This window comes from Salvelinus alpinus, chromosome 11 (genome assembly GCF_045679555.1).
Source record: "Salvelinus alpinus chromosome 11, SLU_Salpinus.1, whole genome shotgun sequence".
Taxonomy (NCBI): domain Eukaryota; kingdom Metazoa; phylum Chordata; class Actinopteri; order Salmoniformes; family Salmonidae; genus Salvelinus; species Salvelinus alpinus.
Window position 1 is genome coordinate 11693781 of NC_092096.1, and position 18373 is coordinate 11712153.

Consider the following 18373-nt stretch of genomic DNA (forward strand, 5'->3'; position numbering starts at 1 on the left):
AGTTCTTTACCATGGAAGGTTATATCTGGGCTTGGTGACAGTCTCAGACCAGTTCTTTACCATGGAAGGTTATATCTGGGCTTGGTGACAGTCTCAAACCAGTTCTTTACCATGGAAGGTTATATCTGGGCTTGGTGACAGTCTCAGACCAGTTCTTTACCATGGAAGGTTATATCTGGGATTGGTGACAGTCTCAGACCAGTTCTTTACCATGGAAGGTTATATCTGGGCTTGGTGACAGTCTCAGAACAGTTCTTTACCATGGAAGGTTATATCTGGGCTTGGTAACAGTCTCAGACCAGTTCTTTACCATGGAAGGTTATATCTGGGCTTGGTAACAGTCTCAGACCAGTTCTTTACCATGGAAGGTTATATCTGGGCTTGGTGACAGTCTCGGACCAGTTCTTTACCATGGAAGGTTATATCTGGGCTGGATGACAGTTTCAGAACAGTTATTTACCATGGAAGGTTATATCTGGGCTTGGTAACAGTCTCAGACCAGTTCTTTACCATGGAAGGCTATATCTGGGCTTGGTAAAAGTCTCAGACCAGTTCTTTACCATGGAAGGTTATATCTGGGCTGGATGACAGTTTCAGAACAGTTCTTTACCATGGAAGGTTATATCTGGGCTTGGTGACAGTTTCAGAACAGTTCGTTACCATGGAAGGTTATATCTGGGCTTGGTACAGTCTCAGACCAGTTCTTTACCATGGAAGGTTATATCTGGGCTTGGTAACAGTCTCAGACCAGTTCTTTACCATGGAAGGCTATATCTGGGCTTGGTAAAAGTCTCAGACCAGTTCTTTACCATGGAAGGTTATATCTGGGCTGGATGACAGTTTCAGAACAGTTCTTTACCATGGAAGGTTATATCTGGGCTTGGTGACAGTTTCAGAACAGTTCGTTACCATGGAAGGTTATATCTGGGCTTGGTGACCTTTTCAGACCTTTGTTTCACCAAAGACAGATTGGATGTAATTGTGGAAGTGTACTTTGCAGGATAATGTTGCGTTATCACGTTAATAACTCTCCCACTTTCACAGCATAGTGTTCCAGCTGACTTAACATCAGTCTATAGTTAGGAACATTACTATCAGGTTTCAGGTGAGACCCAGATGCAGACAACGACGGAGTAACAACAGTTTATTAATCCAACAGGGGCAAAAGACAGGTCAAGGGCAGGCAGGGGTCAGTAATCCAGATAGCTGGGGAAAATTGACAGGATGGCAGGCAGGCTCAGGGTAGGCAGAGGTCAGTAATCCAGATAGCCGGGGCAAAGGTACAGGACGGCAGGCAGACAGAGGTCAGTAATCCAGATAGCTGGGGCAAAGGTACAGGACGGCAGGCAGACAGAGGTCAGTAATCCAGATAGCTGGGGCAAAGGTACAGGACGGCAGGCAGGCTCAAGGCAGGCAGAGGTCAGTAATCCAGATAGCTGGGGCAAAGGTACAGGATGGTAGGCAGGCTCAGGGCAGGCAGAGGTCAGTTATCCAGACAGCTGGGGCAAAGGTACAGGACGGCAGGCAGACAGAGGTCAGTAATCCAGACAGCTGGGGCAAAGGTACAGGACGGCAGGCAGACAGAGGTCAGTAATCCAGACAGCTGGGGCAAAGGTACAGGACGACAGGCTGGCTCAGGGCAGGCAGAGGTCAGTAATCCAGATAGCTGGGGCAAAGGTACAGGACGACAGGCTGGCTCAGGGCAGGCAGAGGTCAGTAATCCAGACAGCTGGGGCAAAGGTACAGGACGACAGGCTGGCTCAGGGTAGGCAAAGGTCAGTAATCCAGACAGCTGGGGCAAAGGTACAGGACGGCAGGCAGACAGAGGTCAGTAATCCAGACAGCTGGGGCAAAGGTACAGGACGACAGGCTGGCTCAGGGTAGGCAGAATGGTCAACACCGGGAAACCAAGAACAATCGCTAGACAGGAGCAGAGGGAAAACCGCTGGTAGGCTTGACAAAACAAAAGGAACTGGCAACATACAGACAGAGAACACAGGTATAAATACACAGGGGATGATGGAGAAGATGGGCGACACCTGGAGGGGGGTTGGAGACAATCACAACGACAGGTGAAACAGATCAGGGTGTGACAATTACTGGTAATTCTGTCCCGCTAGCTGGACTTTTGTTTCACTGATAGAGCAGGTATCCGTCAAGAGCTGAACGCCTACGGCTGAGTCTCAGGACTGTAGATTGTAGTGCAGAGAAACATAGTATAGACCTGTTTTACTGTAGGGACTATTACCATAACAACTATTACCATGACAACTCATCAAAGTGGGTGCTAGGTTTCCTCACACATTGTCAGCTGAAGTCACACAGACCCTGAGGAGAGGTACAAGTCACATTAGGCTGGATTTACAGGGTGGTTTTTCTACGAGATGGCTGCCGTAGAAGTCCTAGTTAAATTCATTGGAGACATTCGATTTTGTGTCTTACTTTACCCCGTCTCAGATCTCAGATGTGTCGTCAGGCCTAACTAGACGTCATAATGGGAACGCCTGTGACACGTTTCAATTAAAAACAAATGAGTTATCGGAAGCTGACAGTCTGAGAGGAAACTCAAGTCACCATCTGGAGAGAAAGTGACAAAACAACAACACTGGTATGAAACGATTAAATATTAACGTTTTGGACGTCTCACTAAATCACATTTTAATTAGTCGCATACACCTGTTATTGTATTAAACTAGGCATGTCAGTTGAGAACAACATTCTTATTTAAAAGGATGGCCTAATCTTTCCTTCCCTATGGGACGCCCGATCACAGCCAGGTGTGATACAGCCCGGGATCGAACCAGGGTCGGCAGTGATGCCTCTAGCACTGAGATGCAGTGACTTAGACCGCTGCGCCACTCAGGAGCAGATGTTGTTGCAGGTGTAGCGAAACGCTTCGATCATACAACAACTATACTTCAATCATACAACAACTATACTTCAATCATACAACAACTATACTTCAATCATACAACAACTATACTTCAATCATACAACAACTATACTTCAATCAAACAACAACTATACTTCAATCATACAACAACTATACTTCAATCATACAACAACTATACTTCAATCATACAACAACTATACTTCAATCAAACAACAACTATACTTCAATCATACAACAACTATACTTCAATCATACAACAACTATACTTCAATCAAACAACAACTATACTTCAATCATACAACAACTATACTTCAATCATACAACAACTATACTTCAATCATACAACAACTATACTTCAATCATACAACAACTATACTTCAATCATACAACAACTATACTTCAATCAAACAACAACTATACTTCAATCATACAACAACTATACTTCAATCATACAACAACTATACTTCAATCATACAACAACTATACTTCAATCATACAACAACTATACTTCAATCATACAACAACTATACTTCAATCATACAACAACTATACTTCAATCATACAACAACTATACTTCAATCATACAACAACTATACTTCAATCATACAACAACTATACTTCAATCATACAACAACTATACTTCAATCATACAACAACTATACTTCAATCATACAACAACTATACTTCAATCATACAACAACTATAATTCAATCATACAACAACTATACTTCAATCATACAACAACTATACTTCGATCAAACAACAACTATACTTCAATCATACAACAACTATACTTCAATCATACAACAACTATACTTCGATCAAACAACAACTATACTTCAATCATACAACAACTATACTTCAATCGAACAACAACTATACTTCAATCATACAACAACTATACTTCAATCATACAACAACTATACTTCAATCATACAACAACTATACTTCAATCAAACAACAACTATACTTCAATCATACAACAACTATACTTCAATAATACAACAGCTATACTTCAATCATACAACAACTATACTTCAATCAAACAACAACTATACTTCAATCATACAACAACTATACTTCAATCAAACAACAACTATACTTCAATCCAAACAGGTCTCTAGCAGATGAGTAAGAATCGCTCATCCCATGTTTAATACACGAGAAAAGACAACAAATATTAGAACAAACATTATGGTTAAACTCAAATGTATAATTGGTATAATCTTTGTAAACTATATCATAAATAGGACTGGTGGAGTTATGTCAAATATACAGTTAACAGAAATATACGGAAATGTCCCAAATACCCAAAATTACAACAATCTGAACGCAGCATTACAGCAAAATGGAGGAGGCAAGTGGAAAGGGGAGAACGTAAGGAACTTGTCTGAAGGACACTGCATTAAAGACAAAAACAGGATAAAGAATCAATTAAAAACGTATACCAGTTTAACTTAAGGAACAAAAAATGGACAGCTGCACCATACAGGTTGGAAGGAGATTTTCAACATACGCAAAACGACGCCAGATCAAATCATAGAGTTTTAAAATTATTATACAAAATTCTTGCAACCAATAGAATGTTATATATATGGGGGAGACAACCTTCCCAGCTCTGCAGATTTGGCTGTCAAGAGACAGAATCATTAGATCACTTGTTTTGGTACTGCCCATTTGTAGCTTGTTTTTTGATTTCGAAGGTTCAGGAATGGCTGAAAAATTGCAAGTCTGCAAATAACAGCTAAGTCTGCAAATAACAGTACAGGCTGATGTTGAAAAGTCCTAGTCAATCGATCAATAATATAATAATACTCTTAGCGAAGGTGTTGAGATGTCGGACGAGCAGGTGTCCACATGTATTTACAAATATATATACAGTGGGGAGAACAAGTATTTGATACACTGCCGATTTTGCAGGTTTTCCTACTTACAAAGCATGTAGAGGTCTGTCATTTTTATCATAGGTACACTTCAACTGTGAGAGACGGAATCTAAAACAAAAGTCCAGAAAATCACATTGTATGATTTTTAAGTAATTAATTTGCATTTTATTGCATGACATAAGTATTTGATCACCTACCAACCAGTAAGAATTCCGGCTCTCACAGACCTGTTAGTTTTTCTTTAAGAAGCCCTCCTGTTCTCCACTCATTACCTGTATTAACTGCACCTGTTTGAACTCGTTACCTGTATAAAAGACACCTGTCCACACACTCAATCAAACAGACTCCAACCTCTCCACAATGGCCAAGACCAGAGAGCTGTGTAAGGACATCAGGGATAAATTGTAGACCTGTACAAGGCTGGGATGGGCTACAGGACAATAGGCAAGCAGCTTGATGAGAAGGCAACAACTGTTGGCACAATTATTAGAAAATGGAAGAAGTTCAAGATGACGGTCAATCACCCTCGGTCTGGGGCTCCATGCAAGATCTCACCTCGTGGGGCATCAATGATCATGAGGAATGTGAGGGATCAGCCCAGAACTACACGGTAGGACCTGGTCAATGACCTGAAGAGAGCTGGGACCACAGTCTCAAAGAAAACCATTAGTAACACACTACGCCGTCATGGATTAAAATCCTGCAGCGCACGCAAGGTCCCCCTGCTCAAGCCAGCGCATGTCCAGGCCCGTCTGAAGTTTGCCAATGACCATCTGGATGATCCAGAGGAGGAATGGGAGAAGGTCATGTGGTCTGATGAGACAAAAATAGAGCTTTTTGCTCTAAACTCCACTCGCCGTGTTTGGAGGAATAGAAGGATGAGTACAACCCCAAGAACACCATCCCAACCGTGAAGCATGGAGGTGGAAACATCATTCTTTGGGGATGCTTTTCTGCAAAGGGGACAGGACGACTGCACCGTATTGAGGGGAGGATGGATGGGGCCATGTATCGCGAGATCTACACCAACAACCTCCTTCCCTCAGTAAGAGCATTGAAGATGGGTCGTGGCTGGGTCTTCCAGCATGACAACGACCCGAAACACACAGCCAGGGCAACTAAGGAGTGGCTCCGTAAGAAGCATCTCAAGGTCCTGGAGTGGCCTAGCCAGTCTCCAGACCTGAACCCAATAGAAAATCTTTGGAGGGAGCCGAAAGTCCGTATTGCCCAGCGACAGCCCCGAAACCTGAAGGATCTGGAGAAGGTCTGTATGGAGGAGTGGGCCAAAATCCCTGCTGCAGTGTGTGCAAACCTGGTCAAGAACTACAGGAAACGTATGATCTCTGTAATTGCAAACTAAGGTTTCTGTACCAAATATTAAGTTCTGCTTTTCTGATGTATCAAATACTTATGTCATGCAATAAAATGCAAATTAATTACTTAAAAATCATACAATGTGATTTTCTGGATTTTTGTTTTAGATTCCGTCTCTCACAGTTGAAGTGTACCTATGATAAAGATGACAGACCTCTACATGACAGACCTCTACATGAACAAATACTTGTTCTCCCCACTGTATATATGGTGGACTGGAGATGATGCAGACAATTACATTGATAGAAGCCACAATCAGATCACAATCAGATCACAATCAGATCACAATCAGATCAAAATCAGATCACAATCAGATCACAATCTGATCACAGATCGGATCACAATCAGATCACAATCTATCTGCGATATTAAAGCTGATCTGTCCCATTAAAAAAACAAAACACAGGTGTGACGCTGGAGAAGAAATGCTGTATGTCGGCTTGGGGCCGTCATTTAGAGGAACCATTTCTTTCATTTCTTATCTAACCAGAGCTTGGGGGGGGGGCGTTTTCACTGACATAGAAAACAGAAGAAAACTACTCTGTTGTCAGGACACTTGCCTCTCAAATGAAAAGTTCAGTCCACAGCTGCTCAGTACCTCCTGAACCTAGAAGAAGAACAGAACGTCTCCACTGTGGAACAGATGGCTGCTAAGACGATGTGCTGAATACGTTAACAGCATGTGGGCGTTTTAAAGACAACCAGGAGAGGAGCGGATACATAAAATTGATTGGTTTCTATGTGGAGATGAAAGCAGTACGTCTGGTATATTTAACTCTATCTGCAAGGTTGCTCTGGCAGTACAGGTGTACAGTCTGTAACTCTCTAGCTTGAGTCATTAGTAATATTGATCTATTTCATAAACCGCTCCAGGCAGGAAAAGTTATATTATTTAACAAACTGGGACACTAAACATGCCTCCAGTCAGGAGACTTCATCTATTTAACACACTGGGACACTAAACCCACCTCCAGTCAGGAGACTTCATCTATTTAACACACTGGGCCACTAAACCCACCTCCAGTCAGGAGAATTCATCTTATTTAACACACTGGGCCACTAAACCCACCTCCAGTCAGGAGAATTCATCTTATTTAACACACTGGGCCACTAAACCCACCTCCAGTCAAGAGACTTCATCTCATTTAACACACTGGGACACTAAACCCACCTCCAGTCAGGAGAAGTCATCTCATTTAACAAACTGGGACACTAAACCCACCTCCAGTCAGGAGACTTCATCTATTTAACACACTGGGCCACTAAACCCACCTCCAGTCAAGAGACTTCATCTCATTTAACACACTGGGCCACTAAACCCACCTCCAGTCAGGAGAAGTCATCTCATTTAACACACTGGGACACTAAACCCACCTCCAGTCAGGAGACTTCATCTATTTAACACACTGGGCCACTAAACCAACCTCCAGTCAGGAGAATTCATCTTATTTAACACACTGGGACACTAAACCAACCTCCAGTCAAGAGACTTCATCTCATTTAACACACTGGGCCACTCGTAGCACTTTGATGAGAAGTAACTTGGTCAACATGAAAAGAGAACATTGAATTGAGCCAATAGAAATCCATTCATGCTGTGGAACTGTAAAACGAGGTGTGAAGACACAACTGAATAATAAGTATTTTTCAATTATTACCCGTTTCCTACTCAAACCGCAAGTCACTCACTTTCAAAATGTTTTTAGGCCCTTGACCTATAAGACCGGAGGATCACTCCAGATCAGGAATAACGAGTCTTTATATTATCAGTAGAGTAATGGAGGATCACTCCAGATCAGGAATAACGAGTCTTTATATTATCAGTAGAGTAATGGAGGATCACTCCAGATCAGGAATAATGAGTCTTTATTTTATCAGTAGAGTAATGGAGGATCACTCCAGATCAAGAATAATGAGTCTTTATATTATCAGTAGAGTAATGGAGGATCACTCCAGATCAGGAATAACAAGTCTTTATATTATCAGTAGAGTAATGGAGGATCACTCCAGATCAGGAATAACAAGTCTTTATATTATCAGTAGAGTAATAGAGGATCACACCAGATCATGAATAACGAGTCTTTATATTATCAGTAGAGTAATGGAGGATCACTCCAGATCAAGAATAATGAGTCTTTATATTATCAGTAGAGTAATGGAGGATCACTCCAGATCAGGAATAACGAGTCTTTATATTGTCAGTAGAGTAATGGAGGACCACTCCAGATCAGGAATAATAAGTCTTTATATTATCAGTAGAGTAATAGAGGATCACACCAGATCATGAATAACGAGTCTTTATATTATCAGTAGAGTAATGGAGGATCACTCCAGATCAGGAATAACGAGTCTTTATATTGTCAGTAGAGTAATGGAGGATCACTCCAGATCAGGAATAACGAGTCTTTATATTATCAGTAGAGTAATGGAGGATCACTCCAGATCAGGAATAACGAGTCTTTATATTATCTCAGTGGAGTGAACAATTATATTTTCGTTCAATTCAGACCGATATGATTAGTGAATTAAAATGTATTAAAGGAAACGGAACAGTCAGTTTCGCTAATGGCGTTGCTCGCCTGGTTTGACACTGTAGACGGCAAGTACAGAAAATGGTATATTCTCTATTGAGACTCACAGTTGGTGATGACTGAGAAAGAGCAGAGAATAAAGGGCATGAAAAGGGAAGTAGGAAGTAATTCCTCATGGTGAATATGAGACAGTTGTCATGGCCAGTAGAATGTGTCTGTCTTGGGGGGTCGGGTTGAAGTAGACATGGCACTGCTCTGTCCCACAGGAGATAATGTCTCCTCTCCTCTCCTCTCCTCTCCTCTCCTCTCCTCTCCTCTCCTCTCCTCCTCTCCTCTCCTCTCCTCTCCTCTCCTCTCCTCTCCTCTCCTCTCCTCTCCTCTCTTCTCTTCTCTTCTCTTCTCTTCTCTTCTCTTCTCTTCTCTTCTCTTCTCTTCTCTTCTCTTCTCTTCTCTTCTCTTCTCTTCTCTTCTCTTCTCTTCTCTTCTCTTCTCCTCTCCTCTCCTCTCCTCTCCTCTCCTCTCCTCTCCTCTCCTCTCCTCTCCTCTCCTCTCCTCTCTTCTCTTCTCTTCTCTTCTCTTCTCTTCTCTTCTCTTCTCTTCTCTTCTCCTCTCTTCTCCTCTCCTCTCCTCTCCTCTTCCTCCTTCTCCTACTCTCTTCCTCTTCCTTCTCTCCTCCTCTCCCCCTCCTCTCCCTCCCCCCCTCTCCTTCTCCTCCTCCTCTCCTCTCCCTCTCCTCTTCTCTCCTCTTCCTCCTCCTCCTCCTCTTCTCCACTCCTCGTGTCCCTCTCAATTCCTCCTCCTCCTCCTCTCCTCTTCTCCTCTCCTCTTCTCCCTCTCCTCTCCTCCTCCTACTAAGAGTCCATGTAGAGAACATTTGAAAGTGAGCGTTTAATTACTTTAGCAGAGATGTCGTCTAACAAACGTTCACGAGTGTTTTGTGTTGCCAGTGAGGACAGGAGACATGGAGCCAGTGAGGACAGGAGACATGGAGTGAAGGTGATATCTTTCTGACTGTGTTAAATAGTCACTTAGAATACCATGCCTCAGCCAAAACACACCCTGAACAGCAGATCCAAAACAAGTACCTCTCACATTATTTATATTTCACTGCAGAAAAAGACCAGGGCCAATAGGTTTCATTACTGTATTTCTAATGTCTAGCGGTGACAGAATTCGTCAGGATGTGTGTCCGATTATTGATCAAGTCAGTCTCATCCTCCTTTGTTATTGTCTCTGTAGAGGCTACTTTATCACCATTTCTCAGTTCACTTTTTTTCCCCCACATTGTTTGTTTGTTTGTTTAATTTATCACTAAACCAAACTAAAGGACATTTTATGAAGCGTAGCGGCAAGTCTATTGTTTTGTTTCTCCAGAATCCAGATCGACGACGCCCATTAAACAGTCATTAGTTATAAGAAAATAATATAAGACTCTTAGTGGATCCATAGAAAGGAGTTTAAACTGTGTTTCTGTGAACTTTTATCTGGTGGACTCCTACTACATCCATCTTAATCACTTTACTAATTAGCTTTTAATTGGAAGAGAAAGTCGAAGGCCTGCAGATCTGAGGAGTACAGATGGATGTCTCAGGAAACAAAAGGCCCAACTTCTCTGGTGCGCTAATGGTACTTTTCACACCAGTTCTGGAGTAGTGGAGATAATATGTACCATTTTGTCAGGATTTACTGCCACGTGACCAACAGCACGACCCACATCAGAAGTAGTAGCTTACAGAAGAGAGGTAGGAGAGAGGTAGAGGGATTCTAACTTGGCTAATTGGACAAATAAAAACAGACAACTTAAAATGGCCGTCAAACCGTTCATTTTTTTCTCTCCTTTTTAGAATCAGTGTTTGCTGTCAGCTAATATAGTATTTCCTTGGATTGAACACAGCCTTAATGAGAATCTGTGACCTTTACACTTCTCAACGGCTGCTCTTGTACACTCGCTGAGGAGGAGGAGGAGGTGGAGGAGGTGGAGGAGGGATTGAGGAGGAGGAGGATGGAGGGATGGAATGATGGAGGTAGAGGGATGGAGGTGGACGGATGGAGTCTTAGTCACATGCCTAAGAATCTGGGAGTCTCTGGAGGAATACATTAGGCTCTGAACCGACGTCTGAGAAGACTCTGCTTGGCTTCTCACAGGAGGACGGGAGGGAGGGAGGCGTAAACAGCTGAGGGCTGTAGATCGTAGGTGGCAGAGAGAGAGTTATGCACAATGGGAAATAGAAAACATGGCTGGTGGCTGAGCAGCAGAAAAAGGAGGCTAGGAGGCTGGGAAGCTAGGAGGCTAGGAGGCTGGGAGGCTGGGAAGCTAGGAGGCCGGGAAGCTAGGAGGCTAGGAGGCTAGGAGGCTGGGAGGCTGGGAAGCTAGGAGGCTGGGAAGCTAGGAGGCTGGGAAGCTAGGAGGCTGGGAAGCTAGGAGCCTAGGAGGCTAGTAGGCTGGCAGTCTGGGAAGCTAGGAGGCTGGGAAGCTAGGAGGCTAGGAGGCTAGTAGGCTGGCAGTCTGGGAAGCTAGGAGGCTGGGAAGCTAGGAGGCTAGGATTCTAGTAAGCTGGCAGTCTGGGAAGCTAGGAGGCTGGCAGTCTGGGAAGCTAGGAGGCTGGCAGTCTGGGAAGTTAGGAGGCTGGGAGACTGGGAAGCTGGCAGTCTGGGAAGCTAGGAAGCTAGGAGGCTGGGAGGCTGGCAGTCTGGGAAGCAAGAAGGCAAGGAGGCTCGGAGACAAGGAGGCTGGGAGACTAGGAGGCTGGGAGACAAGGAGGCTGGGAGACAAGGAAGCTGGGAGACAAGGAGGCTGGGAGACAAGGAGGCTGGGAGACAAGGAAGCTGGGAGACTAGGAAGCTGGGAGGCCAGGCTCCACATGGTCCACATGGCCTGAGGCTGGATGTGGAGGATGAGTGGAAAGAAGGGGGCGAGCCGGCAGGGTGAGACTTGAGTGACCTCTTACAGTCCGACACTTGGAGTTATGAAACGTACTGTCAGCATATGATGAATAAGGGCCTCAAAGTGGCTTTGTAATGAACAACAAAGGACAACAACATCAACAACATAACATAACAAGCAAACAAAAAAATATTTAAAAAATGTCTCAGACCAGCGAGACACAGCCAAAGGGTTCATCCCAAATGGCCCCCTATTCCCTACATAGTGCACTAGTTTTATCCAGAGCCCTATGAGGAATAGGTTGCTATTTGGGATGCCGACACAGTCATACTGTTAGAGAAAAGTGGCCACTAATGCAGAACAGAACCAAGCAGCCGTTTGACGGAACAACTGAAGGAATTCACGGACCTTTTTTGGTGGAGTAAAACCTCAAACAGAAATGGGATGTGTCCCAAATGGCACCCTATTCCCAATATAGAGCACTACCAGCCTGGTCAAATGTAGTGTCCTATAAAGCCATTTGGGACACAGATATGGAAATACGCTAACCCCCAGGTCACCTAGCTAGAGGGAGCCACCGGGCCCAGTCTGGACTCCCCGCTGGGCTACTTAGCGCCTGAATAAAAGACAGGCCGCCCTGCCTGATTGAACACATGGACACATAATGAAACAAGTTGTTAGAAGTGTAAATTAGTAGCACCCCGTTCTGGTCCTTCTATCAGAACACCGGAGGACACTACGTGAATGAGTTCTTCTGGGTAAAAGGCTGTTTGTGTTCATGTGGACACATCGTATCATTACAGGATGATACAGCGGATGGTTGTATCATTACAGGATGATACAGAGGATGGTTGTATCATTACAGGATGATACAGAGGATGGTTGTGTCATTACAGGATGATACAGAGGATGGTTGTATCATTACAGGATGATACAGAGGATGTTTTTTTCATTACAGGATGATACAAAGGATGGTTGTATCATTACAGGATGATACAGAGGATGGTTGTATCATTACAGGATGATACAGAGGATGGTTGTATCATTACAGGATGATACAGAGGATGGTTGTGTCATTACAGGATGATACAGAGGATGGTTGTATCATTACAGGATGATACAGAGGATGGTTGTATCATTACAGGATGATACAGAGGATGGTTGTATCATTACAGGATGATACAGAGGATGTTTTTTTCATTACAGGATGATACAAAGGATGGTTGTATCATTACAGGATGATACAGAGGATGGTTGTATCATTACAGGATGATACAGAGGATGGTTGTATCATTACAGAATGATACAGAGGATGGTTGTATCATTACAGGATGATACAGAGGCTGGTTGAGGAGTGTAAGCAATCTCTCAATGCTTACAGGTGTGTATGTCTGTGTGGATGGACTTTCTATATACGCAGATGGAGATCTGTGGAACTCAGCCTGATGTGTCCCCACTTGAGTTAGTTTTCCAGTGCAGCGGCTGGTAAGATGCATCGGGAGGGTGGTCGTGTGGGTTTTGAGGGGCAGAGGTCCTGGGTTCGAGTCAAGAGGAAGTGGTAGTTGCTAAGCAGGTAGCGTGACGTCCTTTACACACGTGCAGGTCAGTATTTGTGTCAACTTGGGGCATGGTAAGTGAGTGTTATGAACACATTCAGACAGTGTGCACCTCAACATATTCATATTTTGTTATTAAAACTTTATTTAACTAGGCAGGTCAGTAAAAAACTCATTCTTATTTACAATGACAGCCTAACCCCGGCGAAATCCTAACCCGGACAACGCTGGGGCAATTGCCCGCCACGCTATGGGAATCCCAATCACGGCTGGTTGTGATACAGTCTGGAATTGAACCAGGGTCTGTAGTGACACCACTAGCACTAAGATGCAGTGCCATGGACCGCTGCGCCACTCCGGGAACATTTACGCCGTAGTTAAAGGAATCAAACTGAATTGAATCAAGGTGAGTAAATCATTTAAAACAAGGGTTAAGATGCTCTCCGTTGATTTTCCATCGAAATTGCCTTTTTCAGAGCAAAAAAATACATAGTTCCATGTCACGTAAATAGCCAACGTAATAACAGGTCTCACACACACACAGAGGGAAAATGACATCGTAGTTTTGTTTCCATTTATTTGTCACTAGATAATGGCAGGAAATCAAACAGAGACATTTCCATATTCATCTCGTTCTATTTGCTGTTCTCCGATGCGTTTGTATCTCCGTGTCACTTCCTCTTTATGTTGTCCCCTGTACCCTTTGAAACAGGTTTTTGGGGGATGATTGCATCTTGTCAAGTTTTCTACTTGACAAATAACAAATGCTCTCATAGCTGGGATATCTTTTTGTCCCAAAATGAAAGACGTGTCACAGGATGTATGTGTCCCAGATGCCACCATATTCCCTATATAGTGCACTACTTTAGACCAGAGCCCTATTCCCTATATAGTGCACTACATTAGACCAGAGCCCTTTTCCCTATATATAGTGTATTACTTTAGACCAGAGCCCTATTCCCTATATAGTGCACTACTTTAGACCAGAGTCCTATTCCCTATGTAGTAGGGAATAGGACGCTTCCCATCCAACCTGACAAAGCTTGAGAGGATCTGCAGAGAAGAATGGGAGAAACTCCCAAAATACAGGTGAGCCAAGCTTGTGGCGTCATACCCAAGAAGACTCAAGGCTGTAATCACTGCCAAAGTTGTTTCAACAAAGTCCTGAGTAAAGGGTCTGAATACTTATGTAAATGTTATATTTCCTTAATGTATTTCTAATTAATTTTTGTTTTCTTCTAAAAACCAGTTTTTGCTTTGCCATTATGGGGTATTGTGATGTCATTATGGGGTATTGTGATGTCATTACGGGGTATTGTGTGTAGATTGATGAGGAAAAAAACGATTTCATCCATTTTAGAATAAGGCTGTAATGTAACAAAATGTGGAACAAGTCAAGGGGTCTGAATACTTTCTGAATGCACTGTATAGTGCACTCCTTTTTAATAGAGCCCTATGGGCCCTGGTCAAATGCAGTGCACTATATAGGGTGGCAGATAGCCTAGTGGTTAGAGTGTTGGGCCTGTAACCTAAAGGTTGCTAGATTGAATCCCCGAGCTGACAAGGAAAACATTTGTCGTTCTGCCCCTGAACAAGGCAGTTAACCCACTGTTCCTGGGCTAACATTGTAAATAAGAATTTGTTCTTAACTGACTTGCCTAGTTAAATAAAGGTTAATTAAAAAATATAAGACAGGTGTTGTTTGGGAATGCTGCCATCTATCCACGGTTTCTGGTTAGGGTAGGTTATAATAGTAACAGTGGGTACAACATCTCCTATACACTTCCTGATAAACTCAGTCACCGAATCAGTGTATTCGTCAATGTTATTCTCTGAAGCTTCCCGGAACATATCCCAGTCCGCGTGATCAAAACAATCTTGAAGCGTGGATTCCGATTGGTCAAACCAGTGTTGAATAGTCCTTGCACGGATACTTCCTGTTTGAGTTTCTGCCTACAGGAAGGGAGGAGCAAAATGGAGTCGTGATCAGATTTGCCGAAGGGAGGGCCTTGTAGGCATCCCGGTAGTTGGAGTAGCAGTGGTCGAGTGTTTTAGCAGCGCGAGTACTACAGTCAATGTGTTGCTAGAACTTCGGTAGCGTTTTCCTCACATTTGCTTTGTTAAAATCCTCAGCTACAATAAATGCAGCCTCAGGATATGTGAAGTTCTCTGAGGGCCATCGTGGTACCGGCATGAGGGGGAATATACACGGCTGTGACTTTAACTGAATTCTCTTGGGAGGTAATACGGCAGGCATTTGACTGTGAGGTCCTCTATCTCTGCTATGCAGACACATCTTTCATTCATTTGCATTTTATATCTTTTTTTTGTAATGAATACCGTCCATTTTAAATACCATGACTTCACGCATCCCATTGGAACGTCATAGTATCAGCGATTATCAGGCTGGATTAAATCCAACAATCAAAAAACAACACCAGAAGAAGACACAAAAGCTGGGCTGACACTTGGTTAATGTAGTGAGCACTGTCTTTTCCTACAGAACTTCTGAATGTGGGTCAATTCATTCCCTGTCTAATGTAGCGCGGCCGTGGACACATTACCACGTTAGCACACGGAGGCTAAACGGATCCCCTCTGTGGCTCATTAAGCCGGTTGGTGTGTGTCCACGGCCAGCGCTGGGCTCAAACCTTGCCCGCGACCCGCCCGCCCTATCATGGTCCTTTCACGGCCAAGCACCAGCAGGCGAGAGACGATCGCTAATTTTCCGCCTCACTACGTTGCGTTTAGCCCAAATCGAACTCTGACGGTCGGTCAGCGCTTTGCTGCACAGCGCTCGTTCACAAGTCCATTACCTCAGAAACGGAGGAATGTTTTAAAGGTGACACACTTGCGCGGGTTGGCAGAGAAAAACGCTTCATCATCAGGTGAATTAGCTGTCAGAAAAGCGGCCAGGCGTCCTATCTATCTCTTCTGTGTTTGAACGTATTGTAAGGCAAGACAAGGCGAGGCCCTTTTCTGTAGCATAATTTCAATTTGTTCCGGTACAAAGGTAATGACGCCTCGCTGAATTAAACGAACAATAATTATACCATCCATATCAGAGCAGCTAAGCTTTACCTCAGGGCCCTCAGTCTCCCCTCAGGAGGGTGTCGTAAGACTGCTGTCTCATCGGGTGCACTCCTACTATCCTACCAAATAGCACCCTGTTCCCTCTGTAGTGCACTGCTTTAGACCAGAGCCCACCCTGTTCCCTCTGTAGTGTACTGCTTTAGACCAGAGCCCACCCTGTTCCCTCTGTAGTGCACTGCTTTAGACCAGAGCCCACCCTGTTCCCTCTGTAGTGTACTGCTTTAGACCAGAGCCCACCCTGTTCCCTCTGTAGTGCACTGCTTTAGACCAGAGCCCACCCGGTTCCCTCTCTAGTGCACTGCTTTAGACCAGAGCCCACCCTGTTCCCTCTGTAGTGCACTGCTTTAGACCAGAGCCCACCCTGTACCCTCTGTAGTGCACTGCTTTAGACCAGAGCCCACCCTGTTCCCTCTCTAGTGCACTGCTTTAGACCAGAGCCCACCCTGTTCCCTCTGTAGTGCACTGCTTTAGACCAGAGCCCACCCTGTTCCCTCTGTAGTGCACTGCTTTAGACCAGAGCCCACCCTGTTCCCTCTGTAGTGCACTGCTTTAGACCAGAGCCCACCCTGTTCCCTCTGTAGTGCACTGCTTTAGACCAGAGCCCACCCTGTTCCCTCTGTAGTGCACTGCTTTAGACCAGAGCCCACCCTGTTCCCTCTGTAGGGCACTGCTTTAGACCAGAGCCCACCCTGTTCCCTCTGTAGGGCACTGCTTTAGACCAGAGCCCACCCTGTTCCCTCTGTAGTGCACTGCTTTAGACCAGAGCCCACCCTGTTCCCTCTGTAGTGCACTGCTTTAGACCAGAGCCCACCCTGTTCCCTCTGTAGTGCACTGCTTTAGACCAGAGCCCACCCTGTTCCCTCTGTAGGGCACTGCTTTAGACCAGAGCCCACCCTGTTCCCTCTGTAGTGCACTGCTTTAGACCAGAGCCCACCCTGTTCCCTCTATAGTGCACTGCTTTAGACCAGAGCCCACCCTGTTCCCTCTGTAGTGCACTGCTTTAGACCAGAGCCCACCCTGTTCCCTCTGTAGTGCACTGCTTTAGACCAGAGCCCACCCTGTTCCCTCTGTAGTGCACTGCTTTAGACCAGAGCCCACCCTGTTCCCTCTGTAGGGCACTGCTTTAGACCAGAGCCCACCCTGTTCCCTCTGTAGTGCACTGCTTTAGACCAGAGCCCACCCTGTTCCCTCTGTAGTGCACTGCTTTAGACCAGAGCCCACCCTGTTCCCTCTGTAGTGCACTGCTTTAGACCAGAGCCCACCCTGTTCCCTCTGTAGGGCACTGCTTTAGACCAGAGCCCACCCTGTTCCCTCTGTAGTGCACTGCTTTAGACCAGAGCCCACCCTGTTCCCTCTGTAGTGCACTGCTTTAGACCAGAGCCCACCCTGTTCCCTCTGTAGGGCACTGCTTTAGACCAGAGCCCACCCTGTTCCCTCTGTAGTGCACTGCTTTAGACCAGAGCCCACCCTGTTCCCTCTGTAGTGCACTGCTTTAGACCAGAGCCCACCCTGTTCCCTCTGTAGTGCACTGCTTTAGACCAGAGCCCACCCTGTTCCCTCTGTAGTGCACTGCTTTAGACCAGAGCCCACCTCGTTCCCTCTGTAGTGCACTGCTTTAGACCAGAGCCCACCCTGTTCCCTCTGTAGTGTACTGCTTTAGACCAGAGCCCACCCTGTTCCCTCTGTAGTGCACTGCTTTAGACCAGAGCCCACCCTGTTCCCTCTGTAGGGCACTGCTTTAGACCAGAGCCCACCCTGTTCCCTCTGTAGTGTACTGCTTTAGACCAGAGCCCACCCTGTTCCCTCTGTAGTGCACTGCTTTAGACCAGAGCCCACCCTGTTCCCTCTGTAGTGCACTGCTTTAGACCAGAGCCCACCCTGTTCCCTCTGTAGTGCACTGCTTTAGACCAGAGCCCACCCTGTTCCCTCTGTAGTCCACTGCTTTAGACCAGAGCCCACCCTGTTCCCTCTGTAGTCCACTGCTTTAGACCAGAGCCCACCCTGTTCCCTCTGTAGTGCACTGCTTTAGACCAGAGCCCACCCTGTTCCCTCTGTAGTGCACTGCTTTAGACCAGAGCCCACCCTGTTCCCTCTGTAGTCCACTGCTTTAGACCAGAGCCCACCCTGTTCCCTCTGTAGTGCACTGCTTTAGACCA